The 15712-nt window shown below is 39.4% G+C and overlaps 1 long non-coding RNA gene across 1 annotated transcript; it reads left to right on the plus strand.

The window, feature by feature from the left end:
* The first annotated feature begins 11375 nt into the window (after positions 1-11375).
* On the plus strand, positions 11376-14583 carry LOC124255284. The gene is made up of 3 exons (XR_006892664.1): positions 11376-11481; positions 11848-11956; positions 14496-14583. It is a non-coding gene; the product is annotated as an uncharacterized LOC124255284 (long non-coding RNA).
* Positions 14584-15712: the final 1129 nt, after the last annotated feature.

The raw sequence follows: 15712 nt of genomic DNA on the forward strand, positions 1-15712 counted from the left end.
TCGAACCCGGGTCTTCGGCGTGACGAGCCAACGCTTTAACCATTAGGCTACCCCACCGCCCCAACAGAATGGAGCCACTGGAAAGCACTATGCATGTATGCTCGAAATATAAAAAACTATTCAGTTTATTAATGAGCCTGAAACCCAAACATTACCGGTAACGTCACTATTTGACAGTGATTCATAACCATATGCTCATGGTGAAGTCGGAATCTTACAATGAACTGTTTAAGATTTCTTATGAACATGGAAAGGTCTTTCTCGGTGTTATTTGCCTAATGGTGCTTCCCTATACACCAATAAGTTATGTAGGTCAGCTTAAAACTCATAGGCTACAAATACAGTCAAGCACCGTTGTATCGAAGTGAAAGGATCTACGTACAAACTTCGAGTTATCCGAGGCTCGACACAATCTCTAAATGAAGAACAAGGAATACGTAGGGACCAAGTTATAACTTCGACACAACTGTACGTTCGCTTCATCAAAGTTCGACACGACGGCGTGTGACTGTAGATATATTTTGTTGGCAAAATGTTTCTTGGTAATTCAGATATGATTGAATTGCACGTCACATTAAGATGTCTATTGCAAGAGGGATAAGAAAACATTATATACAGGAAAACCATCTAAGTGTCTATTCTATCCACTTCATATTTCAATGAACGCATAACATCCGTTGTAGTTACCTTAATGACGTTCTGTAAAGTAGCATTATTATTCAGAAAATCAACTGTTTAACTATGTCATTTTAATGATATGCACCTCTGTTGTCCGATGCTTATTTTAGACTTGTGTACCTTTATACCTGGACCAACGGCATGAATACAATAAAGAGATTGTATAATCGAGGATGGGGTAATTAGAGCCATGTCTGAAACAGAGAGACTGATTCTGCGAAACCATTAGCTGGTAGATCGATTTGAATAGGAAATTTAACTGAGGAAACATCCATCCAATTTCCAGGAGCAGGGAGAATAGTTTTTAAATGAACAGTCTCAGATCATTAGTTTGTTGATATTTGTATAAAAAGTAATATTTTGTTTTGTGGGTAATGCGAAAAGTGAAATTTTGTTTGTTAATAGTGAAAAGGAACAGATTGTTGAATGGTTCGAGGTAAACATAGGGGAAAAGAAATATAAATATTGTGAAATAAATCTCTCCCCCCGCCCCTCCTCCTTCCATCCCCTTTTCAAACACCGTCACCCAAGCCCTTACATGTTCCACCTTTACACATATATCAATGCACGTTACCGTTGCATTCTTAATTTGCCACTTGTTTTCTCGCCCCTAAATTTAGACACTGCAGCGGTTTAATGGAGATATAACACCTGTATTCCAAACGTTAACAGTTAAAAAAGATAATCAGTTATAAATAACCATTGTCCGTTGTGAGTGAATAAATCACGTTGGTCCCATTGTTGTTGAACGAAACCTCGGTGGCCCGACGGTGTTTATGCTTAACTGATGTCACGGGTTCCCATACGTCAGGCGAAACACCTCCCGTATATATTAATCGCCTTTAAATGTGCGTGTATGTGCCACGATTTAGCATGGCCCTTGTCAGTGAGCGGTTGAAAGGGCACAAACAATAGAGAAGTATTTTAATAAAAATCTACTAAATGCTTGCTTTATACTTTTATTTCCTACAATCCCTTTTCATATAGTGGTCGTTATAGTTCACGCTGTCAACGTACATAATCCAAATGTCAAGCGCCGTGAATGAATGTGATTTTACAAACCTGTAAGATTCTCATAGAGACGATGAAGCCCAAAACGCTTTGTGAAACGGGACGCTCGCTTGTTAGGACTGCACATTATTTTTTGTTTGATCATTCGACTTTTTCCCTGTGATAATAGAATAGGTTTCAGAAATTGTAAACGTGTTTCATGTTCATATCGTAATTCTTGAGAGTAAAAATATGAAACTTATAAGAAATTATGCAATATACCCGACCCTTTCTTATTGAGACATTTTTTGTTGTTTGTTTGCGTGTGTGTATTTGTGTTTGTGTGTTTTATTTTGTTTGTTTTTCTGGTTTTGTGTGTTGCCCGTGCGTGCGTGCTCGTGCGTGTGTGCGTGTGTGTTCCGATCTCTTGGCAGACACTGTCCTCTGGCCCACGGTGGCTTTCTGATTTCGCAGACATGCACATAGCAGGATAATTATGCCTGGCTTTGATTATCGAAATAAATGACTTCACTCAGAACATTCTTGAAGTAAAGTTTTTTCTCCTTTGGACTGTTAAAATTACATTGTCTGCCAGAAAAAAAACCCACAAAAACTTCATTCTATGGTGTTTACTAAAATATATTTAGGGTTTTGTTTTTCATTAAAATTTTAAAAATACATTGCTTAGCTGAAAAAATATATAATTTCCGAAAAAGAGACCGACGTATCAAATGGTGGAACTCATATATTGTTCCGTGAACGCCTTCGGAGCTCTGACACTGAACTGCGTCGTTTGAGTTGAATAAATTATTAGTTCACTTGAACCCCGGTTTCCTATATGTAAATTCATCTCATGAATCGTGACAGTAGGGAACTTAAGAACAAATATGATCATTTATTATACAAAAAGCTATGTGAATGTGTCTACAAGCTTGTCATCAGCATCATAAATAACATCAAAGGAGTGATTGATTTCTTCTAAACCTCACAGCATTGCGTAACAGTGAATATTATTTTGTTGTGGACATTCCATGATATACGGGTATATCCACAAGGAACTTTCAAGAATTTTTGTTGTCAACGAAGCTGTTTTTTCACTTGGGACACTGACATAATTGAACTTGGTTCTTTATTGAGATTACATAAATTCAAGCAAATATATAGTTTCAGATTCTGAAAATACACATGGTATTATTTCCATTTGTTTCAAATACATTCTGGGCATCTTTGTACGGATTTATTATGACTTCTTTGATGTCTGAGGAAAAGACGCTGGCACGCCATTGTATGTGCAGCTGTGACGGCCATTTTAATTTGTTAGTAAACACTTCACATGCAGATACACACCGCTAACCTCAGAGTTGGCTGCTTGGTTGGTTTGTTGTTCATCGCAATATTCAAGCTATATAGCGGCGGTCTGTAAATAATTGAGTCTGGACCAGACAATCCAGTGATCAGCAGCACGAACACCGATCTACGCAACTGGGATACGATGACATGTGTCAACCAAGTTAACGAGCCAGACCACCCGATCCCGTTAGTTGCCTCTTACGAAAAGCATGATTTGCTGAAGACCAATTCTAACCCGGATCTTCGCGGGTCAAAACGTCAGAGAGTAAATTGTCTCGATAATCTAGTGCGCACACCCGCAGATACCAGACGAAGACGGCGATTTTGAGAATATGATTCACCTTGCTATGAAAAGAAGTAAAAAGTACAACCTTAACACACTAAAATGATTCATATAAATCCTGACTGTTCAATCTCTGTTCGAAATTTTCATGGAGCTGGCATGGTCCTTTGGTAATTAAACAGTGTGACAGTTTTTGAATACATCAAGAGTACGATAAAGTTATGAACTTAACCGGAAGGTTTTGTTCATTGCTGTTTCACCCGCGACTGAACACTGACCTGATGGATCGTTGAGATATTGTTTTAGACATGATGTGAATATAAAGACTGCTATACACACACACACAGCCCCTGACCAGCATTTAAAACTGCCATATCTTCATTTGTATTCAAAGTGAGAGTACCACCACGCGACAGGCATGCGACACCTATCTTCATCACTCAAGTTCAGGAGCTCACCCTCAATAAATCATATTCATTATTCTGACTCCCTTTATTTCAATTGTAAAAACGTTGTACCTGTATATCTGAGAGATGTGATGTAAAGGGTTCATACTGATAAGGCAACAATTCATCTGGATCGTGGTTCTCTTGCCTTTGTCTGGAGCTCGACAATTGTCTCATTTCGAGAAAACTTTACAACAAATGTCTTGAAGAACATAAAGAATTTTCTGGATTTTATCTTCTTTTTATTCTTTGATACCACGTTTCGAGGCCTGTTCCGGTCCCATCATCAGGTAAAACCTGAACAGGGCCCGAAACGTTGTATCAAAGAATAAATAGAAGATGAAATCCAGAAAATTCTTTATGTATATAAACAAAGTTCACTAAAGAACCACTTACTCATTACTCTGTCGTAAATCTTTTGCAAAGCAAAATGATGCTGTCATATACAATGTTGGCCTATACGTATACCATATACAGAAATTGATAAACTCCAGGACATAGAGCTGCAGATTTGTTTTGCGCACCCACTAAACACAATGTCAGTCTGATTGTATTATGGGCGAGGGCCTCTTTACTGAATAAATACCGTCTGTCGGTCTGTCTGAAATCCAGAACATTCTTTATGTTCATCAACTAGCATCTTCTAAAATGCCAATCAACGTCTTGAAATTAAACGATTACACCTCGTTGACAGTTCAGTTCTTTCGGATTCACAATATATACATATCCATCCATCCACCCGACGACCCCGATACACCCACACACTAAGTTTAGTCATAACACATAAATGCGACTGTGATTAGTTGTGCTCTTGCGTTCACAGTAAGCATCCTAAAGATTGGACATGACGTCATTCAATTGTTATCTGTGACGTCATAGATTAGTTAGCTCAAGTATGCTGCTAGTGCAGACGTAGAAAGTTATTGAAGCCAACACAAAAGCGTAAAAAGAGAAAGAAGACGATAAAATTTAGAATGCATTCATTGGAATATTCAGGTAAGAACTATAGCTTTTAATAATAAGGAAAGAAGAGGAAATAACGTGATTGTATCTGAATTTCTTTAAAAATTCAATCGAGTCGATCGAATGAGCATGGATCGTTTTGCTAACTATGTTAGCTACACATCGCTTCGGTTTGTAAGTACATGTATATATATTGTCTTAGTAATTTAACTTCCTGCCTGAAAAGCTGTAGATTAATTTACTCAGTAGCGAATACTGGCAATGCTATGACGTCAGTCAATTGTTGTTTATGACGTCACAGAAAGCCGTCGTAGCTTCTTTCCCGATGGCTCGCATTTCTTTAGTCTCGTGGGAAGGTCTGTATTAGGTACGAATAAACATTCATCCCCAGTCATTACCCCCAACTCAAAAGCTGAAAGTTCCACAGTTACAGAGTGTTCTACCAGGTTCAAGAATGGGCAGACAGATCAGCTGACATGAACCCTGCAGACTGGGGTTGGAAAATCTGCCAAGGCAGGTTAACACCTACAGACAGTGCTCCTCAATCACTCCTGAAAGTGATCAGATGCAACTGTAAAACTGAGTGTACGTCTATGAGATGTTCTTGCAGGAAGCATGGTCTTGACTGTTCCACTGGGTGTGGCGAGTGTAGGGATGTCAGTAGTCTGTCTCACAGTCCCTGAACCACATTAATTTCCCTACTGCCAAGCCCTCTCTGCGGTGCTAAAGCCCTAAATAAAGCAAGTCTAGATTTCCTCAGGTTCAGGAATCTCTGGTCTCCCAAGGGCTCCTTTTCAATATAAATGGGTTTGTTTGTTACTATAAAAATTATATATATTCAGAGACTAAGCCTTAGTCTAGGATGTCAGCTGTGCCAATTCCAGTGTAGCTGATCAGGAAGATGAACATTAAAACATTTGTATGTTGCTGCCAAACCCATGATTATGTGATGAGTGTCTTCAGTGAAATGACAGTACCAGTTTAAACAGTGGGATTTATTACTTCTGTGTTCAAGTTGTTTTCAAACAGTCTGGCATCATATGAACTGACTGATACTCTCATGTAAACAAGCCACAACCTGGAATTGTTGGACAAGCCCAACCATGGCACATCTCCAATTATCTGATCTGATTAATCACATGTTGGAAATTTATTTTGTAAGTTTGTAATCTCATTCTTATTTTAATAAGTATGCTTATTACATAACAATTATTACACAAATTACATATTGACTAATATCACCTTCAAAAGAATAGTTACAAGGGTCTTTTTCATAAATTTGTATGTAAATAATACTAATTAATTCAAAATCAATTAAAACACTTAATTAATGAAAGGTCTAGTTAATTGTATGATGTTAGTTAAGTAATAAATGGCACTGTCTTGTCATAAGCTTTAAATGGTATGTTACAACCAGAATACCATTCAATAGAACAATTTTCATATTTTTGGAAATTTCTGTTAATAACTCACTTAATTAAGTCAAACTAAAATATTTTCCCATCAGTGGATTTACTAAGGCTTTTAGTATGACGTTCACTGATGTTGTCTGAGTACAAAACAGTTGGAATTATTTCTGTTGCAAACTGTTTAGGGTCAAACTCTAATTCTCCTGGCCTATTGGACTGTGAGACAACACACCAAGAATGCTCAGGTCAAACAGGCCAAGTGTGGAGAATAATTACTCTCTTTTATATTCGAAGTACGTTATCTAACTTGTCACATTCATCTCTCGAAGGATTAAGCTTACGTACTTTTGAGAATTTTAGTAGAGTTGATATGTCAGTGGTTTCCCTTTGACTTTGATTAATGATAAGAGTAGCCTCCCCTGTTAAGGCAAACCTGATACATATGAACATGTTACATCTAATGGCGAGTGAGTGAGTATGGTTTTACGCCGCTTTTAGCAATATTGCAGCAATATCACAGCGGACGACACCGGAAATGGGCTTCACATTGTGCCCATGTGGGGAATCGAACCCGTGTCTTCAGCGTTACAAGCGAACGCTTTAACCACAAGGCTACACCACCACCATCTAATGGACGCTGTACGTGACCTCTTGTATTGGTTATTATAACAATGCCTACGGCTAGCAAACGCAAATTAGAACTGAATAGGTAAATAATCTTGTCTAGTGATGTTTGATTGCAAATTTTACGCATTTACTGACAAAGTCGTCTTCTCTTGTTTGTTCACGCGAAGCGATACTATGTCGTTTCTAACCCCCTGAAAATAAGTTTGACGAAAGTGTAACCAATAGATAGGCCGACCGCATTCTACAGACTGCATTTTGTGGTCCTCAAAATTCGGCTTATCTACGGTAGTATACTGTATTCACAATAATCATCATTATACTTAAGACTGAGTCTGAAACCGTCGAACCTAGTATGAATATACACATGATAAAACAGGATATGTATCATCAGGATTACAATATACTGCTACAGCAACGTTTAAATCAACAAACTATAAACGGTTGTTTAACCGACTAGAAAAAATAACGGGTTGGGTACAGCTGACAGACAGTAGAAACAAAATATCATTGACTTGCATGATTTTAATCATATCTTAATAGCTTTAATGGCATGAGAGAGCCCAGTACCATTCAGTCACCCTTCTGTTGTCGAGCTCAGCTCCCATGCTGATGTACATTTAGGTGAAAGTATTTAACTCCCGAGATATGTACCCTTTATAACGTGGTTGGTCTTACCAAAAGCAGTGCCGGTTATGTTCACGATGGGTAATAATATTTTTGACAGACACGCCCCCTGCCGGGAACAATCGACCATTCCTATACCCATCTTCCAGTTGGCCAGAGTCACGGATTGGCCTCCTCCTTCAGGCTTCGGAGATTGTGAACCAGCTTCAGTCTAACCCACTTTCCGGAGTTGACCTCCTTCTGCAAGCTGCAGACCTGGTAGAGTCCGAATCAACGTTGGTCTTTGACAAGCCCGAGTCTGGAATAAATCTTCTGTTCGAAGCCTCGGAGCTGATAGAATCAGATAGGTCCACCAGACCAACCTCCAATTCCCAGACGCCTGCAAGGTCGCTGCCCCCGAATGATGCGGCCTCTTCAGTGCCTGTTGACGTTCTCAACCCTGTGGACGCGGCGATTACATGGCTGGAGAACCACATAGCAGGCATTCGCCAGGGTAAATATTACATTCAGGTTCATTGTGAATTCTTTAACGTTGTGCATGATAGTCCAGAATATGGTATATACATGCAGGCATCATCACACATTGTCTGCTGGATCCGTGTGATTCTTCAAGCAGTTCATGGGATTTGGGTAAACAGGAAATGACAGACACGGCAGAACCACGTCCTAAGGTTGCACATGGTCCCCTGACCGCGTTTTCGAATCTATTGTTAACCGTAATTTTAAACGTTGGTTTGTCTATAGACTAACAACTAGTCTCTGAAATGAACATATTTTACTGAAAAAAGTTCATAGTAAAAGAAAATATAATATAATGAAAAGGAGCCCTGAGACTGAGGAAATCTAGACTTGCCACATTTTCTAACTTGCGTTGGCTTTCTTGGATATATTTGCTTCAGGGTCTGTACGACAGACTAGTTTGTCTACTACATAGGTTTTCTCCAAAATAATTGTAAACGTGGCATTGTACATAAACCAGTCACTCATGCGTGCATTCCATTGGGTTATGATCCTAATGTCCAGATTTACCTCCCTTGGGTAGGCCATGTGAGTACGAATCCCAGTTAGCCTGAAAGTCTGTTTCCCGGATTACCTGTGGGTTTCACCGACTGAGTGGTGTACGCCTGAGGCCTACACCATTTCGGACTTTCCCTCAATGTTATGTATGAATATACTTGAATACTGTTCATAGCGGCGCCAAATCAACCATATATATTTTGAAGAATACTTTATCATTTTCAGTGACACGTACCAGGAATGCCAAGAACGATCACTCATACGCGCATCCATTAACGCCTATCATCAATGGTAAGGAGATAGCTTGGTTTTTAACATAACAAACAATGATTTTATTAACACAGAAAGACAGTTCATTTGTAAGTTTTCATAGAAAAATATGTTTCGCGGGGTTTCCGACTGATATCACTCATCTATACTAAAGTTATCATAATCAGCAGCATTTCGGGAGGCTTGTATGGAATTGGTTATTTTCATAGTTATTGAAAGTGTCACTATTACCAACTCTACGTACTTTCAGAGGATGGTGCCGGCACTAGTCACTCACACTGTCAGCCAGTAGACTGCGCCGACCCAGTGGATACGGCCATCTTGCGGCAGGAGAGGGAAATAACCAACAGTAAAAAAGGTGAACAGCATTGCTTGTCTTCCAGTGCAATATATCAATAGGATATTAGCAAACTTTAGAACATCCTCGATAATCTCCAGGTAATACGTTCCGATAAATCTTCACTATACCCTGGATGCATCTACGGCTCGAGCCGATGATTTTATTACCTCCCTTTGCTGGCTCCACATACTCACAGTAGCCAATCAGATAAGCCGCCGTTACAACCGAGCTTGCCAATGTCAACAAAGATAGAGTTTCTTAGCAGTGCCACTCAGATTTATTTTTAATATTTTTTGTGTGTGTGGAAGAGAGAGAAGAAACATATTTGGGGGGAGGAGGGAGGACATACAGAGACAAATTGACAGGTCTGAAATCGTAAAAAAATATATGCAAGAACTTCTTCTACCTCTTTCAGAGTACCTCTGCATCAATATATTGTTATGTTGCCAAGTTTAATCGGTTAGATAATTTAAAAAGCGAAAGTGAGTTACGCTCAACTTCCCAGCGTAGACACCTGATTGGTTAAAAAGCCAACCAAGGGAGGTAATAAAATCATCGGCTCGAGCCGTAGATGCATCCAGGGTATAGTGGAGATTTATCGGAACGTATTTCCTGGAGATTATCGAGGATGACTTTAGAAATGACATATGTTTACTGGCCTATTTTAAACAAAAGGCAGAACGTTTTGGTGGTGAGCGGTGGAATTGTTCCCAACTACGATAATGTAGGTTCCATTAAAAAGTTTGTAGAAGTAATTTAGGTAAAAAGTAATGGAAAATAACACTAAAAGGTGTTTTAAGTTTTTGTGGGTTGTTTTTATATACACGTGGTACACGTCAGTATTGTTTGGTTATCATTAGATATTTGTGTGTGAAGCCCATTTCTGGTGTCCCCCGCCGCGTATTGCTGGAATATTGCTAATAGCGGCGTAAAACTAAACTTACTCACTCACTCACTCAATTTAAATATTTGTATATGTGTGACAAGACTGACTTCTCAAACATCAAATCTCTTCCAGCCACATCGCATAGTATGCATCTACTGGTATTTACACATAGATTTCTGACACAAAGATACAGATACGACGAACAATGGCAAGATGGGTTGTAGTGAGGTGCAGCAGGTTAAGAATATACATTTAAACTACAGATAAACTTTTTAATGAATGTGAACATAAATGTCGACAGACGCAGGAAAACATTTATCCTCGGATAAGACGGCGTCACCATCTACAGGCGGCTCATCTTCTGCCAAGAGCGTCACCTCGTCTTCTCGTCCTGGGAAATCTCACCGGAGGAAGATTAACGGATCAAAAATCACAAAAGTGACAACAGCATCTGGCTGCACCTGCCTCGGGCAGCATAAGAAGACTCCCAGGAAGACCAAGTCACGGATACAGAAGCAACACAGCGATGACAGGGACTATATGTCGGTCTGCTGTGCAAAGAAAACAAAGAACAATAAGGTTATTTATTATAATTTTATTGCATTTATAATGCGCTAAACTCCATTCACTAGATGAATGCTCTTGTCGCTAACAATCAAAGCACAGCACATTTTTATCCCGGAAAACCCAAGCTGCCTGTGAGGCGCTAGAAGGTTAATAGTCACATGACTTACCCACCGGGTACCCATTTTCTGCTGGGTGAACAGAGGTATTTTTTTTAACAAACTCGCCTAAGGTGAGACCACGTACATCAGTTGTACTACGTTTACATATTTATGTACTCCGTTTTCAAAATGATCAGGACAAACCTTTTATTATACAGCTTGTAGGTGCCTAACAAAAAATATCAATGTTTAATGAACTTAGCAAGTCATATAAGATTAATATTCACTCTGTATATTATCCTATCAATGTCTGAGGCACTCATCAATATCGCCAGCTTATTACATTTATCAAAAGGGCGTATGCCACAGTTGTATGGTGTCTTCTGTCATGACACGTTTCCCAAGACGTTTAAATCGACACAATTCTTCCAGATAAAGGTATATGTGTTTAGCTCATGTTTCGTTCCTGTTTTGTAATGTTGTATTCTGTTGGGGTTTTTTTCAGATTAGCAAGGTGTATGATATTATCACAAGCACCAAATGCAAGAAACGCAAGGCAAGCACACCTTCTGCAAAGATTCCCGCTCATATTTCTCCGAAAGCAAATGCGAATTGGACTTCCGGTCAAACACCGCCAGACAAAACCACATCTACCCGAAAACAGGGGACTTCCGGTCATGACGCTTCACGTCATCTTCTTTCTGAAAGGTCTTCAGCTATAAGACTGCAGTTCCCCATCTCACGGAAGAGACCCGTGCAGGTTGTGATGCCGATCTGGTCCATCAACCAGACACCCGTTCTGCCTACATCAGCCAAAAAAACCATGTCCCGGGGCTTTACGCTGTCCCAATACAGGGACGAGGCCTCTCACCAGACACCAAAATCGTCTTACTATTAATGGCGTCAGGAGAAAGAGACTCAGACACGTCGATGGTCAGTAGTCAAACGACAGTATCAAATATTTCATCCATAAATTGTTTCTGCCAGTATGTGTTTGATGCCTTTACAATTGTAAGTTTATGATTATGGTAGGAACAGTGCTGTATTGGTGTAGGGTTTCCGGTTTGAAATCAAGGGGGGCGGGGGTCACAAGCCAACTAGCTTGTTGTATAAGGTGAATAAGTTCATTGATATTTGATCAATTAATGATCCATTGGTCAGGTGCGCTGTATTCGTAGGCTGCATTCACTTTCAAATTCAGTGATGAATGTTTTGCTATGTGAAACCATCTTGATGTATATTTTTTATCCTGACCCTTGACATAAAGTTATATTTTAGACACGTGCCATTACTTTACAGAGCCCAAGAGTTCCTCTTCAAGGCTGATCACCAGTGATATATCTTACAGTCACAGACCTATTGGCGTTGTCGTGCCATGGATCAGGTCACCTACTCAAAACACAAATAGGTCAGTTGTCCGTCAGGGACATCCGCCCTACACTATATACGTCAGTTGTAAGTAAGGGACATACGCTCTATGCTATAGTGCGTCAGTTGTAAGTAAGGGACATACGCTCTATGCTATAGTACATCAGTTGTAAGTAAGGGACATCCACCCTACACTATATACGTCAGTTGTAAGTAAGGGGCAACAGTGATGTTGCTGGAATATTGCTAAAGCGGCGTAAAACCAAACTCAGTCAGTCAGTGTAAGTAAGGGACATACGCTCTATGCTATAGTACGTCAGCTGTAATTAAGGGACATACGCTCTACGCTATAGTACGTCAGTTGTAAGTAAGGGACATACGCTCTACGCTATAGTACATCAGCTGTAAGTAAGGGATATACGCTCTATACGTCAGCTGTAAGTAAGGGACATACGCTCTATGCTATAGTACGTCAGCTGTAAGTAAGGGACATACGCTCTACGCTATAGTACGTCAGCTGTAAGTAAGGGACATACGCTCTACGCTATAGTACGTCAGCTGTAAGTAAGGGATATACGCTCTATGCTATAGTACGTCAGCTGTAATTAAGGGACATAAGCTCTATGCTATATATTTCTGGTGTCCCCCGCCGTGATGTTGCTGGAATATTGCTAAAGCAGCGTAAAACCAAACTCAGTCAGTCAGTGTAAGTAAGGGACATACGCTCTGTGCTATAGTACGTCAGTTGTAAGTAAGGGACATACGCTCTATGCTATAGTACGTCAGTTTTAAGTAAGGGACATACGTTCTATGCTATAGTACATCAGTTGTAAGTAAGGGACATACGCTCTACGCTATAGTACATCAGCTGTAAGTAAGGGACATACGCTCTATGCTATAGTACGTCAGCTGTAATTAAGGGACATACGCTCTATGCTATGCTATAGTAAGGGACATAGCTATGTACATCAGTTGTAAGGGACATACGCTAATAGTACGTCAGCTGTAAGTAAGGGACATACGCTCTCTAAGTACGCTGTAAGTAAGGGACATACGCTCTACGCTATAGTATGCTACGCTCTAGTACGTCAGCTGTAAGTAAGGGACATACGCTCTACGCTATAGTACGTCAGCTGTAAGTAAGGGACATACGCTCTATGCTATAGTACGTCAGTTGTAAGTAAGGGACATACGCTCTATGCTATATATTTCAGGTGTAAGTAAGGGACATATGTTGCTGGAATATTACTAAAGCGGCGTAAAACCAAACTCAGTCAGTCAGTGTAAGAAAGGGACATACGCTCTATGCTATAGTACGTCAGTTGTAAGTAAGGGACATACGCTCTATGCTATAGTACATCAGCTGTAAGCAAGGGACATACGTTCATCAGCTGTAAGTAAGGGACATACGCTCTATGCTATAGTACGTCAGTTGTAAGTAAGGGACATACGCTCTATGCTATAGTACATCAGCTGTAAGTAAGGGACATACGCTCTATGCTATAGTACGTCAAGTTGTAAGTAAGGGACATACGCTCTATGCTATAGTACGTCAGTTGTAAGTAAGGGACATACGCTCTATGCTATAGTACGTCAGTTGTAAGTAAGGGACATACGCTCTACGCTATAGTACGTCAGTTGTAAGTAAGGGACATACGCTCTACGCTATAGTACGTCAGTTGTAAGTAAGGGACATACGCTCTATGCTATAGTACATCAGCTGTAAGTAAGGGACATACGCTCTATGCTATAGTACGTCAGTTGTAAGTAAGGGACATACGCTCTACGCTATAGTACATCAGCTGTAAGTAAGGGACATACGCTCTATGCTATAGTACATCTTAGTTTTAAGTAGGGGGACATACGCTCTACGCTATAGTACGTCAGTTGTAAGTAAGGGACATACGCTCTATGCTATAGTACGTTAGTTTTAAGTAGGGGACATACGCTCTATGCTATAGTACATCAGCTGTAAGTAAGGGACATACGCTCTATGCTATAGTACAAGGGACATACGCTCTACGCTATAGTACATCAGCTGTAAGTAAGGGACATACACTCTATGCTATAGTACGTCAGTTGTAAGTAAGGGACAGTATGTTGCGCTTATGCTATAGTACAAACTCAGTCAGTAAGTGTAAGTAAGGGACATACGCTCTATGCTATAGTACGTCAGCTGTAATTAAGGGACATACGCTCTACGCTATAGTACGTCAGTTGTAAGTAAGGGACATACGCTCTACGCTATAGTACATAAGCTGTAAGTAAGGGACATACGCTCTATGCTATAGTACGTTAGTTTTAAGTAAGGGACATACGCTCTATACCTAAGTACATGAGTTCCACGTCAGGGGCATCCACTCTACACTGTTGTACGCCAGAAAGTCAGGGTAAATATCCTGACTGCGGCGTTAAACAACACTCAGTCACCCTTCCAGTAACTTGTAATACAAGTAGGTGTTGTAGCTTGCTATTTAATGAGTCTTCATATGACAATTGTTCAAATGTTCTAAAATACGTACCATATAACAAATTCAAAGTTTGAAAATATTAATTGTCATTTATATTCTATGTTTCAGTTCAGATGTTCAACATGATTTTGAAAGAGGATTCAGAAGAACATAATTTATGATTTTTCTTTTTCAATTGTATATTTTATATCACCGGAATATGTGCAATAAAACATATAAAAACATTACCATTTCCGTTCTTAATCATAAAAGAGGTTTTCCCTAGAACCAGTTGTTTCATATTTAAATTTAATAGTTATATAAGCGTTGGTTGAATGCGTGACAAATCCCAGCTACGGACTCTTTCATGTTGGGCCAATTGATCTGCCTGTTAAATGAACACCTGCCGTCCGTCGTTGTGACAGTATCCGGAGAAGATGCTGGTTTACAAAAAACATGTGTCTCAATATACCTCTACAAACAGCCCGTATGGACATATATTACCTGTCACATTAGAGAGAGTCGGGCTTAATGAGACAGATATGTCATTTAGAAAGCTGTCTTCTAGCATTTATTATTCTATTTATACACAGATGAAAAAAACCTTTCCGGTTTAGTCGCTTATTCATATAAAATAAGGGTCATTCAAAATTGTAATAATTAAATGTTAATTCTTAAAACACTGTCTCCTGTGGAGAAATAAAATTGTTTATGTCATATATGTATACAAAATAACATACTTTTGTTAGAAGGCACGAGTTTCTACATCGGCCTCTTGATGCAACTTCTGTTAGCAGGAAATCTACTTCCCATCAAAAGTTTAGACTCACTACTGTTAATATAGCCACTTATTTCAGGCACCTGTTTTAAGGTACTGTTCACACATGAACTGATGTATTGTAAACAAATTCGTAACGTTGAAAAGATTATTGTTATGAGTTCAATAAATGATACAAATCAGTGAAAATTGGCGAATTCTTAACAAAATTCCCCCAAAGTTTGTTCCCCCAAGTTAGTGGAGACATCAATCTTCGATGTCACCATATACATATATATACATAACATACAGTGAGTGTTTTAAGTGGGTCTAAACTTTTGATGGGTAGTATAGAAATGGAAATGGAAACAAAATGAAAGTTATATCTGTTGTTTTTGATACACACGGGGTCAAAGGCTGATCGAATTTCAATAAACTCCCGAGCCTCTAATGGAGGATAACAATATGATAACCATAGATAACGAAGCATAATACTGTGGATCAGTCCATGAGTGAGGGAGTTAAAAATTAAAGACACATGGGCAATGTTTCAGCCATATCGTGACTAAAACAGGCCATAGGTTACTAT

Source organism: Haliotis rubra, unplaced genomic scaffold (genome assembly GCF_003918875.1).
Source record: "Haliotis rubra isolate DU_JTF1 unplaced genomic scaffold, ASM391887v1 Scf6, whole genome shotgun sequence".
NCBI classification, from domain to species: domain Eukaryota; kingdom Metazoa; phylum Mollusca; class Gastropoda; order Lepetellida; family Haliotidae; genus Haliotis; species Haliotis rubra.